Source organism: Palaemon carinicauda, chromosome 1 (genome assembly GCF_036898095.1).
Source record: "Palaemon carinicauda isolate YSFRI2023 chromosome 1, ASM3689809v2, whole genome shotgun sequence".
In the NCBI taxonomy this organism is placed as follows: Eukaryota; Metazoa; Arthropoda; class Malacostraca; order Decapoda; family Palaemonidae; genus Palaemon; species Palaemon carinicauda.
The window spans coordinates 209,184,349-209,197,352 of record NC_090725.1 but is presented as its reverse complement, the minus strand read 5'-3'; the positions used below and the strand labels follow the sequence as shown (position 1 = coordinate 209,197,352).

At 38.8% G+C, this 13,004-nt stretch overlaps 1 protein-coding gene across 1 annotated transcript in view; it reads left to right on the top strand.

The window, feature by feature from the left end:
* The window catches only part of Synj (synaptojanin), a 392,031-nt gene that overhangs the window by 165,063 nt on the left and 213,964 nt on the right, over positions 1–13,004 (top strand). The window lies entirely within an intron of this gene.

The window sequence follows — 13,004 nt, the reverse complement described above, 5'->3', positions numbered from 1 at the left end:
GGTTGCCATATAAAGCCAATCTTCTTAAACACCTTTTCTCAAAGTTGATTCATGCAACCCATCCCTGCTACATTTGACTGCATTGAGACTATGCACCATATCATCAGAAACTAAAGGTTTCCAAAACCCTTATAGGTTTTAAGAGACAGTCTACCAATTTTCCATATCAAAGACAATGGAATGTTTATTGGTCCAATGCTAAGAGTTTGTCAATGACTAGGACCAGGTTGGATATTGGTAAATTTGTATTATTCCTTTTTTTATGTTAATAAACATTCAATTTCAGCAATTAAGGGGTAGAGATCCATACTTACCGGCAATTCTGTGTTCAAGTATAATGGATTAGATATGTCCATTTCAGGTTTTATAGTGATTGTATTATATTGTTGAGTGTTGAAAGGCCTTCAGTAGTAAGGTAAATTTTCTTGAATTTGGATGTGGTTTTATAGCAATTAAAGGCTCCAAATTGTGAACAGTTGAAATATTTTTCTAAAAGATCTTAGAGCTAAAACCTTTTTCATGTTGACATTAACTTCAACTAAACATACAAGTCTACCACAAGCACTGTCTGTCAAAGTAACCTTTGGGGAAATTCAAAATAATTTTGTCCCTTCTGTCTTCCTTCAGAGTCAAAAACTAATTTTCACATCCCTTCTCTGGAAATGGAGGAAAGCACTTAGGCAGAAATGTGTTTCTTTCTCCATTAAGAGGTGTTTAGTATCATTTTGACAAAAATTCAGGTAGTAAAGTTACTATTCCTGATTTATTTTTTGGGTTTAGGGTCTCTGATTATAATATGACCAAATATGCAATATCATTCCTAGTCTAAAGCTTGGTTACCATAGCTAATGAAGAATTAGATTCAAACCTAATAAAAGGCTTGGAAGTGAGGGTTCTGTACATGATATTAGTAGTGCAGCTACTTCCCTGAAATTTTATAGAAACCTTATATTGTAAAGAGTTTAACCAGCAGCTCATGGGCATACCAATCTGGTTTTGGCTAAGCATTATCTTAAAGTATCCTTGTTTGCTTATGAAAATTACTAGACTTTAGGCCCCATAGAGCCAGTAGAGCCATGGTCTAATTAATTTTGAGTTCCCCTTTGCTTTTAAAGCCTTGGATAAATTATTGTGAATCTAGTTCTGTGTTACAATCTGTTTCCTGCCCTTGAACCTGTCAGCAAGGAAGTTACAGATTATTTTAGCAATTACCTTAATAAATGCTTTTGCATCTTTGTCATATGAAGTGTTAAGAGATATAGAGGATTACTTTGCAGGTTTTAACTTGAAATGATGGTAATCTGTTTATCGTTTACTTTAAATGGCTAGTTAGGCCTACATGAATTAGCTTCAGTCCAAATAATTAGTTCTAGACATTTATGATCCCATATAATATGAGGTTGGAACTGGTGGTAGGGCAAACCCATCATCATTAGACACAGTCTGAAACCAAAGGTGTACAAAATCACCCTCCCTGGTAACTCTGATAAGTTGGAAGGAATTTGAAGACATACATTCAAGATCTAAATTTAATTTTTGATTACGGTACCTTTTTTGAAGACCAGGTGAGCTTAGAAGGGCTTTTAAGGTTGTATCAACCTTTAGTGTATTTTTCGATTAGGGAAAAGGTATATGTCTCGTGATGGGACATTCTCTGAGGTGCAATCTCTGATTTTCCTTCCCCTGGTTCAGGGCTTGTGGTAGATGTATATGAAATTGATAAAATACTGTAGTTGCGTTGTTGGTTACTGTAATTCAGACTGTCTGTTGTTTGGTATGTATTAACAATTGCTTCGCTGTTGTGTATCAGAATTTTTTTGTCTGATCTTGGTCCACATACTCATTGTGTCTTGTACAGGGGAAAATCTTTAGAAATGTTATGAGGAATTCATAGGTCTCACAGTCCCTCTGTGGGAAGTATGTTTTATGATCTTATTAAAGTGATTAGTGAAAAATAAAAGGGCAACTGAGGAGAAAGAGGTCAATATGTCTAGAGATTTGCAAATGGTGGGGATGACCAAACGTAGTCATGTTTGTAGTGAAACTAAAAAGAAATAAAGGATTTTTTTTTTCTCTTATTCCATATCCTGTAGCATAGAAGGTAGATGCCGTATTACATACTTGGAAAAGCTATCTTTACACATTCCCATCATTTGCCATGATTTAGCAGGTGAACCAAGGGCAGGCTCCCTTCAAACATCAAACTTACTCATAAACAGACCTATTCTGGTCACAATGGGATTGGTCCATGGATCTGCGGCCTCTGTTGTCAGACTGCCCAAGAAGGCTACCATACAAACCATTCTAGTCAGATAACCAATTAGGTGCTTCATAGAAACCCATCCTTGCTCCATCTAATCACAGGAAGAATATCCATTGCATTACTAGAACCAAGGGTATTTTGCAGCTCTTTATATTGTCCTTAATAGGTTTTAAATAACAGTCTACCATTATTTTATATCATAGGACACTGGTATGTTCTTTTTAATAGTGCCAATACAAGAGTGTATCCTGGGCTAGAACTAGTTAGGATAGTATTGGTAAAATTTTTATGTCCTTTCATAGAAATGAATTTTCAATCTTTGCCTTTAAGGGATATTGATCAATACATAATTCTATAGTCAAACATCTGGATTTGGATCAATCTGTCTCAAGTATTATAATGGATGTATTAAGGCCTTTAGTATTAGAAGGCCTCCAGTAATCAGATTAATATTTTTCCATTTGAATGTGGCTTTACAGTATTTAAAAGATTTGACGTTTTATCCATTGGAAAATCTTTTACTTACAGATTTCACAGATAAAACAGTTTACTTAGCATTGGCATCTTCGGAACATAGGAGAAACTGTGAACACCATCTTTTAACTTAGTCTTTGGGAGCATTTAAGGTTCTGCTGCAATTTGGTAACCTTCCTTACTTTGGACATGGTGGTAAACAATGCAGCAGAAAAGAGCTTTCTTTGCCTAGTAAGAGCTGTTCAGTAATTTTGTACAACTAGGACATTAATTTGTTGTGGGATACAGAAGCTCTCAATGATTAGATCTAATTTTTGTAAAAGCCCTGAAGATTAAGGGTCAAGATATTAGGAACAAGCCTACTTCTCTTAATTTTCTAAATATTCTTTCTCTGGAAAAAGTTTTAAAGGCAACTCATTGGTATACCATATTGGTGATTGCTGAACAATACTTGTATCTTAAAGAATACTAGTTTATATATCGATTTTGCTAGTCTCTTGTATCCTGTAGTTGCTGATAGCAACATTGTGTTTTAAATTTTGGAGCTCTGTTAATTATAATTTTCCTATTTTCTAATTTTTCAAATATCCTTGAAAAACAATCTGGAGTTCCGTATTTCAACGATGGTTTGTTAACGGCAATCTTGACCAATTTGAGTAATAATTTAATATTTTTTACTGGTTTTTAGTTTACAATTTACCCATCTCTTTCTGTCACTGACGTTCATCTCCATCTGTGTGGGAGTCAGCAATAAGAATATCTAGGGAGGTTCATAGATATTAATGGAATTGTATAGATAGAATTTGTTATTTCTATACTCGCCTGATATTCATATACTGTACATGCCTGCCCGCCTCCCCTCTGAGTTTCGATATCAAGAGGACAGGGAATAATTCAACTTTAAAACTGAAATAACATAAGTCTTTTATTTGCCATTAACCATTAGTTTTTCATTAATTTATTGGGGGCATGTGCCTTGAAAGGAATCAAAATTGGAATTTTTTTTTTATAAATTTTAGGGTAAGTGTTAATAAATCCAGCTTTTGGAGACAAAACATTATGCTCATCATGGGAGATTCATGGAAATGATATACAATTTCAATACATAACTGGTAACTTTCCATTTCCTCCTTCCCTCTCCACTTTCAGCGATGTCAAAAGATTAGAATATGACATGTCCGTGATGACGTGATTGTATGAAGTACTTGTTATAACATGCATGAATGTGCCATATATCAGAATGACTCGTCGTCAAAGGGGAAGGGAAGAATTGAGAGGGTATGGAAAGGAATATACTTTTGGCTTTTAATTAGAGGTTGGGAAGCAAAGGATTTCAGCAGGGCAATTACCTAGTAAATATTGAAATGATAAATTGTATTATCAAAATTCTATTTTTATTTTCTTCAAATATAAAAAAGAAAATATGGGTGGTAGCTACCATTTAGAGGTTTTATGTTGGTTATCTCTTGCTCGTTGTGTACCAAACAGTGGCGGTGTTTTATGTGTGATTTTTTTTTTTAATATCATTTATGTTTGCATTTAATTTTTATATTAGTTCAGTATTTTTACCAAAATTAGTATTTCTAAATAGTCTCTCTTCATCAAGTAGTATAAATATAGTATATTGTATATTATCTGTGATGGATGGTTTGTGTTACGACTTCTTGGGTCTCCAACATCTATACCTGTTGCTCATGGATGGTCTGGCAATAAAGATGATGATGTACCAGTCTCAGAAGGTCAATCACGCTACTGCAGATGTTTCTATATTGGTGTATCGTCTGCTTCTAAATTCTTGATTTCACTGATGGCATCAAAATCATATTTCTTGTCAAAGGTAAAAGAACACTGATTTTCCAACTGTGCTTATTGCTTGCTACTCAACCTTTTAATTGGCCTGAACTAGTGCTTGTGACTCACCGTGGTCCATTGGCTTGAATCTTATTCTTTCTTGGCTCCTTTCCCTCACCTTCTATGCTGGATATCTACTGTGCTGACTGCTCTACATGGTGAACAATATACTGCCCCAACTGTAACTGTCGTTCCTTGTTTTATGCATCCTTTACTACCAGTGCCACTGCCATTTCACAAAAAATTGCTCAACATCAGAAAAATGTTTCCACTTTGATATCTAGAGTTACTATATGCCTACTTTGAGAAGTGATTGCTTCTTTCGTGGCTATTTTTCAGCCAATTTTAGTTGGCTCAACTGTAGCTGAAATGTTGATTACTCCCACCTTAGCTATTTCGTCTGATGCTCCTGTGCCAATTATTTATCATTCCTGCTGCTACTGCATTCACTTATCTTGTCAGGACTAGTGTTATTGTTTCTGTGGTTTCTTCTGCCCAGGTAGATGATTTGACTACTGCAGCCTCTATTTCAGCTATGACCACTGCTACTACTCCTGCTGTAATTACATCCTTGCTTGACCTTTATAATGCCATTTGGATTGTCCTGGCTATGATTGGCTTTGCTGCTTTTACTGCTCTGCTGATGACTGTACAAATTGTACTATTTTCTCTATTTCTTTTGTAAAGTTTTGCTGTGCTGCTCCTGATCCTACTGCCCTTTATGGGTATTTTTGTTGATTTATGGTATGCGTTTGTCATCAGCTGTGTCAGTTCATTCCTTTGTGGTGTCTGTCCTATCTGTAATGTTGCTCACCTCTGCTGTTCAGGAATTTCCCTTTATCTTCACATTCTGAGTTTTATTTCTCTATTATGGCATGTCTTGATGCAGGTGGTCTGCCAGTTTTAATAGTCACATGTAAGTGGACCCAAAGGCAATTGGTGAGTAGTGCCTAATTATTGTCCTAGGCTCACTCAAAAAACAGAATTTTAATAATAAAACTTATTTCTATACTCACTGATGTCCATATTAATTATTCTCCAGAAACTAGGGTTAATCGCCACTTACCCGTAAAATTCTGAGATTCTAAAATTTGCAATTTCTTATCCTTCACTAAATACACGGACCTAACAAAGGAATGTAACCTAGCAGTAAGTTGTAAGAAGCCCAGAACTATCATGCCAGATACTCTTCGCCTCTTAGTTTTCAAGTCAAAATTATCCCGAGCTCTTGATGTCGTAAGTCAGTGGGGAGGTGGGTAGGTATGTAAATAAACATCAGGTGAGTATAGAAAAAAGAAATATTATTATTAGAATTCTGTTATCTCTATGAACCTCCCCTGTTGTTCATATTGCTGACTCCCGTACACTGTTCTGTTGGTGTGGCGGGGAGGGGCGCACAATTGAAGGAAAGAAATGGGTAGTGTTTAGTACCAATAATGCTGTAAGGTTCAGGATTACTTGGTCTAGATTACTTCTCTAGATTACTTTTAATAAACCATGTAAAATACGGTGTGAAATACAGAACTCCAGATTGTTTATTAGAGAAATTTAAGATATCTGACTAGATACTCTTAAAAATTAATTTTGATCTAGGTGATACTTCTAAATGATTCTAAGTAGAATATTAAATATAACCCCTTGTCCATAGATAGGAGTATAATAAATTAACCAAACCCCAAAATTACTTAAATCACATCCCCTGTCACTAGTATTGGGCCTAGAGCATAGTAATCTTCTAATGCAAAACATGGTTCTTGAGGTAATGTTTGGCAAAAACCAACTTTGGTATACCATTGAGCTGTTGTAAAACTCTTTCGGAGGGAGGGGGAGAGGGTGGGGGTGAGTGCTTTTCATATTTACTTTTGGATTGTACTTCCTACTTTTTCTTTGACCACTTCTGGAACTGATTTATAGTTATTGGCCTGTTGATTACATTGAATTGAAAAAGAACTGGGATTTGGAAAGAGATTTGAACTACATGAATTTGTGTGATGATGACTTCTGCTATCTAACCATTTACGGAATTGGATTGTTCTTAAAGAACGTGTATCCAGATAATGACTACACAGCGCGTATGAAGAACTGGAATTGATTAAGTGCCCCGTCCGATTGACTGATTGCAGTTTATTGGTGGCCCACAGAACTGTGGCTTAAGTGCTGTTTAGATGTTTCAGTCTATTGTGTGGGCGGTAGTGTCCATGTCCATACATATGCACATACAGTATATAAATATATATCTATTCCTTGTTGGTTTTGGGTGTGATAGTTATGTGTTGTTGGTTTTCTTTTAATATTGTTACATTATTACATAGTATTAAGATTTGTATTAATTTTAAATATCCTTCTGTCTAAGAGTCCAGTTGCCGATAATGTAAAGGGAAAGTTTGTATTGTTGAGACATTTGTCATTGAGATTGATTCAAAAGTATGGGGTTTATGTTTTTACATCCCGCCACATTATTTCGGCACCCGAAAAAGGTCAGCCAAGGTGGGACAGACTTGACTGTTGGACAGAGGGAAATAGGAAGTAGATTGTTAATGGATAATGGAGGAATTAAAGGAGGAATTTTGGTTGAGTATAAAGCAACAAGAGAAGTGGTTAGTAAAGAATAAGATGTTGAGTTGTGAAAATGATATGCGAAAGAAACTAAGGAAACTTAAGGGAATAAAGAAAGAGTGGAATGTGTAGGGATAAGTATAAAAAGCATGAAGAACAAATGGAAGTATGAATATGTAGTGGAAGGTATGGAAGCAAGTAATTTGGTGAAAATGAGTGTGGACATATATTTTGAATGAGCTGGAACCTCTGGTTTATGCAAGTTTGTTGCCAAGTGTTGGGAGGAAAAGAATACATGGTACATGTGAGGGCGATTGTGTGGGATGTATATTGGTCAATGTAGAGGACAAAAAGTATGTTAAGGGGAGACAATGATGGATTGATGGGTAAGGTAAAGAATGGACGGTTGGAAGTACCACAAGTTGAAAAAAAAAAAGAATTAATATAGGTAGACTATAAATGAGGTCAAAAGGAAACTATTATTTAAAATATTATGCAATATTCGGAGGGTTTTGAGTTACAGTGACAAAGATTGAGGGGGCGGCAGTTAAAAGTTGCCTGATTTTAAAATAGCTCTCAGTAAAGATAACTCCACATATCAGCATCCCTGGCATTTTTCTCCACCTATTGCCATAGACATAGAGTAGTGTCAGTAATTAGTGTGTATGGGTGTAATAAAATGGAATGAAAGTGCTTGGAATAGCCATATTGTACCTGTAAGAAAGGCTGATGGAAGTTTATGCATTTGTATTAACTATAGGGCGGTGAATGAAGTACAGTAACTGTTACAGAATATTTTCCTGTGATTGTGGTGTCTGTGTATGTAAAATGTATGGTTATGAAAGTGTTTAGTAAATTAGATTTAGTTTGGGGCTATTACCAGATGCCTTTAGCAGAAGGGAGCAGGCTCATTTCCACTTTTTTAGTACAATTTGTCCTTTTCAATTTAAGAGGTCAAGTTTTGGCATTGCAAATGTGCCTGCTGCCTTCCAGAGGGCAATTAATGTCTTGGCTGGGTTTAATCGACAAAATGAGTTTTTATAGATATTTTCATTGAGAGTGAAACTGTTGTAGAACACATGCAGTTTTCTGAGTTGGTTTTAAGATGGTTATTAGAAGTTGATGTGAAAGCTAAGCATGGAAAGTGTACCCAGTCGACCAGGGAGGAGGAATTTCTTGGTCATGTGGTGGGTGAATCGGGTATAAGGAAGAGTGATAATTTTGTGAATAAGGCAAGAGAATTTTCGTGTCCCCAGATTACGAGTATGTTGCAAGTTTTCTCGGTTTGGTCGTAAGGGTGTTAAAGAGATTGTTTGGGTGTAGGGAACCCTTTAAATGAATGGACAGGTAAGAGGAATAGTACAAGACTGGATTGGGATTAACAGATGATAAAAGCATTTGAAAGGGTTAAAGAAGAGGCTACAAATGACATCACTTTAGCATTTCCTACTATAGTGAGAATGCAAATATTCTAGAGTTGTATATAGATACGAGTAGTTTCAGTATGGGTGGTTATTTGGTTCAAAGGCAAAGAGTAAAGGGAGAAAAGCAATTGAGAGTGATATTGTATGTTAGTAAACCTTTTAATAAAGCTGAGAGAAAGTCTTCGACGATTGACTGGGAATTGGCTGATACGATTTTGTGTGAAAGCTTTGAAAGTGTTTTTGTATGGTGTAAAATTTATTGCATGTACTGACCATCAGCCCCTAGTGTATATGATTAGGAAAGAGTGAGTGAATGGTTGCTAGGAAAATAGAGGATTTGACTGAATTAGATTCTAAGTTAGAATATGTAGGCCTACTGGGAAGTAAAAATGTGATAGCAGATGCGATGTCGAGAATGCATGGTAAGATAATAAGAGTGATTTTAATTCTGAAAGGTTGAATGAAGGTTTAGCTGTGAAACAAAGTTTTTAAATTAAATATATGGTATATAAATTTGTTTGAAGTAGGTCAAGTAAGTTAATACAGATGGGGTTTAATAGGGAAATACCTGATAAATGTTTTAATACTAGATAGGTAGTTAATTGTAATACAGTAGTCAGGCCTTCTCCATCATGAGGCTCAATACTGTACTACACAGTATTCTAGAAGTTTTATTCCAGCTATAAGTAAATTATGGAATGATGTAGTGTGAGGAATGAGAGACAGACCATAGTCGAGTGATGGTTTATTTACGAGACAGGAGAATGACATAAACTTCTGTGGACGGAAAGGTAGCGTCCTGCTGGGCAGGTGACTGACCGACCGCAGACTGGTGAGATTGGCTGGCCATTTGTGTTTCTTTACGTTAACATTCTGATAAATATAAAAGCTCAAGTTTAACATACAAAAATGAATAATACATGAAATGAAAGAGCAAAGCATTTTATATAATACAAAATAAACAACATTTTATGTTACGTTAACAGGAAAATACACACAGTACAAGAGTAAAAGGAGAGCTTAATTAACAATGAAGCATTGTTAGATGCTGCCCTTACAACTACTCCCCCCAAGACAAATAGTAAAAGAACTTTTAATGACTGTATGAGAGAAAAATTGGATTATCGCAACAGAAAAATTTAATGAATATTGAACATTGAAATACTGTACGTATACATTAGTCTCTGTAGTGAGACAAGGGTTGTAAGCGGCCTCGTCATCGGGACACTAGCGTTGGTGGGCTGCTATCTGCAACTTGTGAGTTGCGGAGCCTGGGGTTTTCGATTGCTGTTTGCTGTCTTTTTGGACTGCTTTTGGTCGGTTTCACTGTGGCTGCCTTCGGTTTGTTTTGGGGAGGCACTCGTTGGCGCCGCCCTTTGTCGGCGTTTTTGGTGTAAACAGGTTTCAATCTATCCATGGTTAACAAGTCTGTTGCTCTGTGGACCATGATTTTGAAGGCTTTCTTTGTTTTCTCCAGCACATGATAGGGCCACTTGTAAGGTCGTATGAATGGAGGGCGGTGGGCGTCTTGACTTATGAAGACGTAAAAGCAGGTATCCAGGGCAGCTGGTCTGAAGTGCTTAGTCCTGTCTGTATATGTTCTGTGACAGGGCGTAAATTTCCCTCCCCTCTCGAAGCTGAGTGATGTTGATGTCGTCAGAACCTGGAGGGAAAGAACTCGCCAGGGACAACAAGCGTCTCCCCCATAGACTTTCTCGGTTCGAGAAGCATTGCCATAGGATATTGGAGCGGTTTGTAGACCGAGGAAGACCCAGGGAAGTTGTTGGACCCCGTGCTCTTCTGTGCATTGGGTCATTAATGCCGCTTTCAAGGAACGATGGTTTCTCTCGACCATGCCAGTGGCCGCGTAGTTGTAGGTTGTCGTGCTGTGTAGGTTGGTCCTCCATGAGGTGGATGAGGGATACCCATAGGTCCGAGATGAAAGTGGGTCCAGTGATGGTCTTCACATTGTCAGGGACCCCGAGGCGAGATGAAAGTGGGTCCAGTGTTGGTCTTCACATTGTCAGGAACCCCGAGGCGGCTGATCCAGCTGGAGAGAAGGGCCTGGGCACAAGCGTCCATTGATGCCTCAGCCACAGGAGTTGCCTCTGGCCACCTTGTTAAACAGTCGATGATGGTTAGAAGGTACCTGGCATTTCCTGAAGCTGGTAAGGGACCCACTATGTCGACGTGGATGTGGCCAAATCGTCACTTGTGCTGATGGAAACTGCCTACCCCTGATTCACCGTGACGGCTGACCTTGCTGGTTTGACACACAGTGGATGCCCGTGCCCATTCACATGAGTCTTTCTTGATGCCAGGCCATAGGAACTTATCCGTCACCAGCTTGGTGGTCGTCCTCATCGACGGGTGAGAGAGGCTGTGGATGATGTCAAATATCAATATTTATCTTGATGGCAGGATGAAGGGACGAGGGCGGCCTGTGCTAGTGTCACAGAGCAGAGTGAGGCCATTGGGCTCCACCTTCACGTCCTCCCACAGTAGGGCGGTTGGAGAGGACATTACGTCTGCTGTTGCAGGATTGGCTGCTTGTTCCCGGGCTATGTTGTCATAGTCCACTCCTATGTGGATAGAGTTTATGTTGATCCTTGAGAGGGCATCGGCCACTGGGTTCTTGTTCCATGTGACGTAGCTGATGGTGCAGCCGAACTCGGAGATGTCTGCCAGTTGTTTTTACTGTCGAGCTGACTAGGCATCCCTGAATTTGGTGGAGGCGTGGATTAATGGTTGGTGATCCATCTGGATAGTGAATGGGTTTCCCTCCAACAGGTTCTTGAAGTGTCTTACGGCGAAATACACCTCCAGGAGTTCACCGTCGAAGGTGCTGTAGCGTGTCTGGTGGTTTAAATTTCTGGCTGAAAAAGGCAAATTGTTGTGGTTCGTTGTTAACTACCTGCTCGAGGATGGCACCGCAGGCTATGTTACTGGCATCTGTAGTTAGTCTAAGGGGGCCACTAGGGTCCTGATAGGCCAGGGTTGTAGCCTTGCAGAGGGCAGCCTTTGTCAGCTTGAAGGCTTCCTGTTGAGGAGCACCCCACTGTAGCTTGGTTTTCTCCTTCAGGACATTAAATAGGGGGGTCATCACGCCACCAATGTTGGGAAGAAACCTCCTGTAGTAACTTGACATACCGATAAATTCTTGAAAAGGTTTCACGGAGGTTGGCGTGGGGAACTTGTTGATGGCGTCAACCTTTGATGTCACGGGGCGCACACCCTTTTTCGATAGTTTGTGCCCCAGGAACTCCACCTTCTCGGCTTCAAAAGTGCATTTGTCAAAATGCACTACGAGGCCATTTTCCTTAAGTCACTTCAAGACCACCCTCACATGCCTAAGGTGTTCTTCCTGTGACTTGGAGAACTTGGATGGTGTCGATGTAGACGGTGCAGAAGGGCAGGTCCCCCAGGATGCTATCTCAAGGCCGAATTTCATGTATGAGAAGACGTAGGACCCAAATGGAGGGATGATAGCTGTCTTGGGAATGTCATCAGGATGCACGGGGACCTAGAAGTATGACTTCAGGAGGTCCATCTTGGAGAAGATTGTGGCCCCGTGGAGGGCTCAAGTGAGATCATGTACGTTGGGCAGGGGGTAGTGGTCTGGCATCGTAACCAGATTCAGATGCCTGTAGGCGCCACAAGGCCTCCAGCTACCATTGGGTTTGTTGACCATGTGAAGTGGGAGGCCCATGGGCTGGAAGCTTGTTTGCAGATTCCCAACTCAAGGAAGGCGCGCTTGGCGTCGCGTAGTTTCTGTGGTGGAAGACGCCTGAATTTACTGTGGGTTGGAGGGTCGGTGGTCGTGATGTGGCGGTATATTCTGTGTTTGGTAGGAACCCCTAACAGTTGACGAAGCTCAGGTTTGAAAACGTCGGGTTGGGCGCAAAATTGTCTCAAAGTCATCTTATTTGAGCCATTACTCTTTATCCACTGGTTAGATGATGTACACTGTTGATACAGTGGGGTTATTTATTTGAGAAAATATGGACCCAGTGAAGATGAATTTTGTTAAAAACCTTAACCCATATCATGGTCCCAATTATACAAACTGATATCATGTCCACGAATTGGAGTCAAGATGCCAGATCAATCAATTCAATCAGTTTATCCACAAAATGACTGTAAGTCCACAAATTAGTCCTAAGTCCACAACTTGGTCTTAAATCCAAATCTACACTTACCGGTAATGTTTTGATATCTGCAACCTCATGCTCGCTACTTTTGTAATTTTTGTGCTTAATTTATGCCTAACCTTTTGTTTTATTTAATATATTGTTGCTTTAAAATATTATTTAATTTCTTTCTTTTGCTTCCTGTAATGTGATAAAAAATCTTTGAATAAAAATCATCACTAGTAAAACAGTTCATTTCTAAATATATTTCATGAAAACAGCCCGCTTGCAAGTTTAATTATAAAA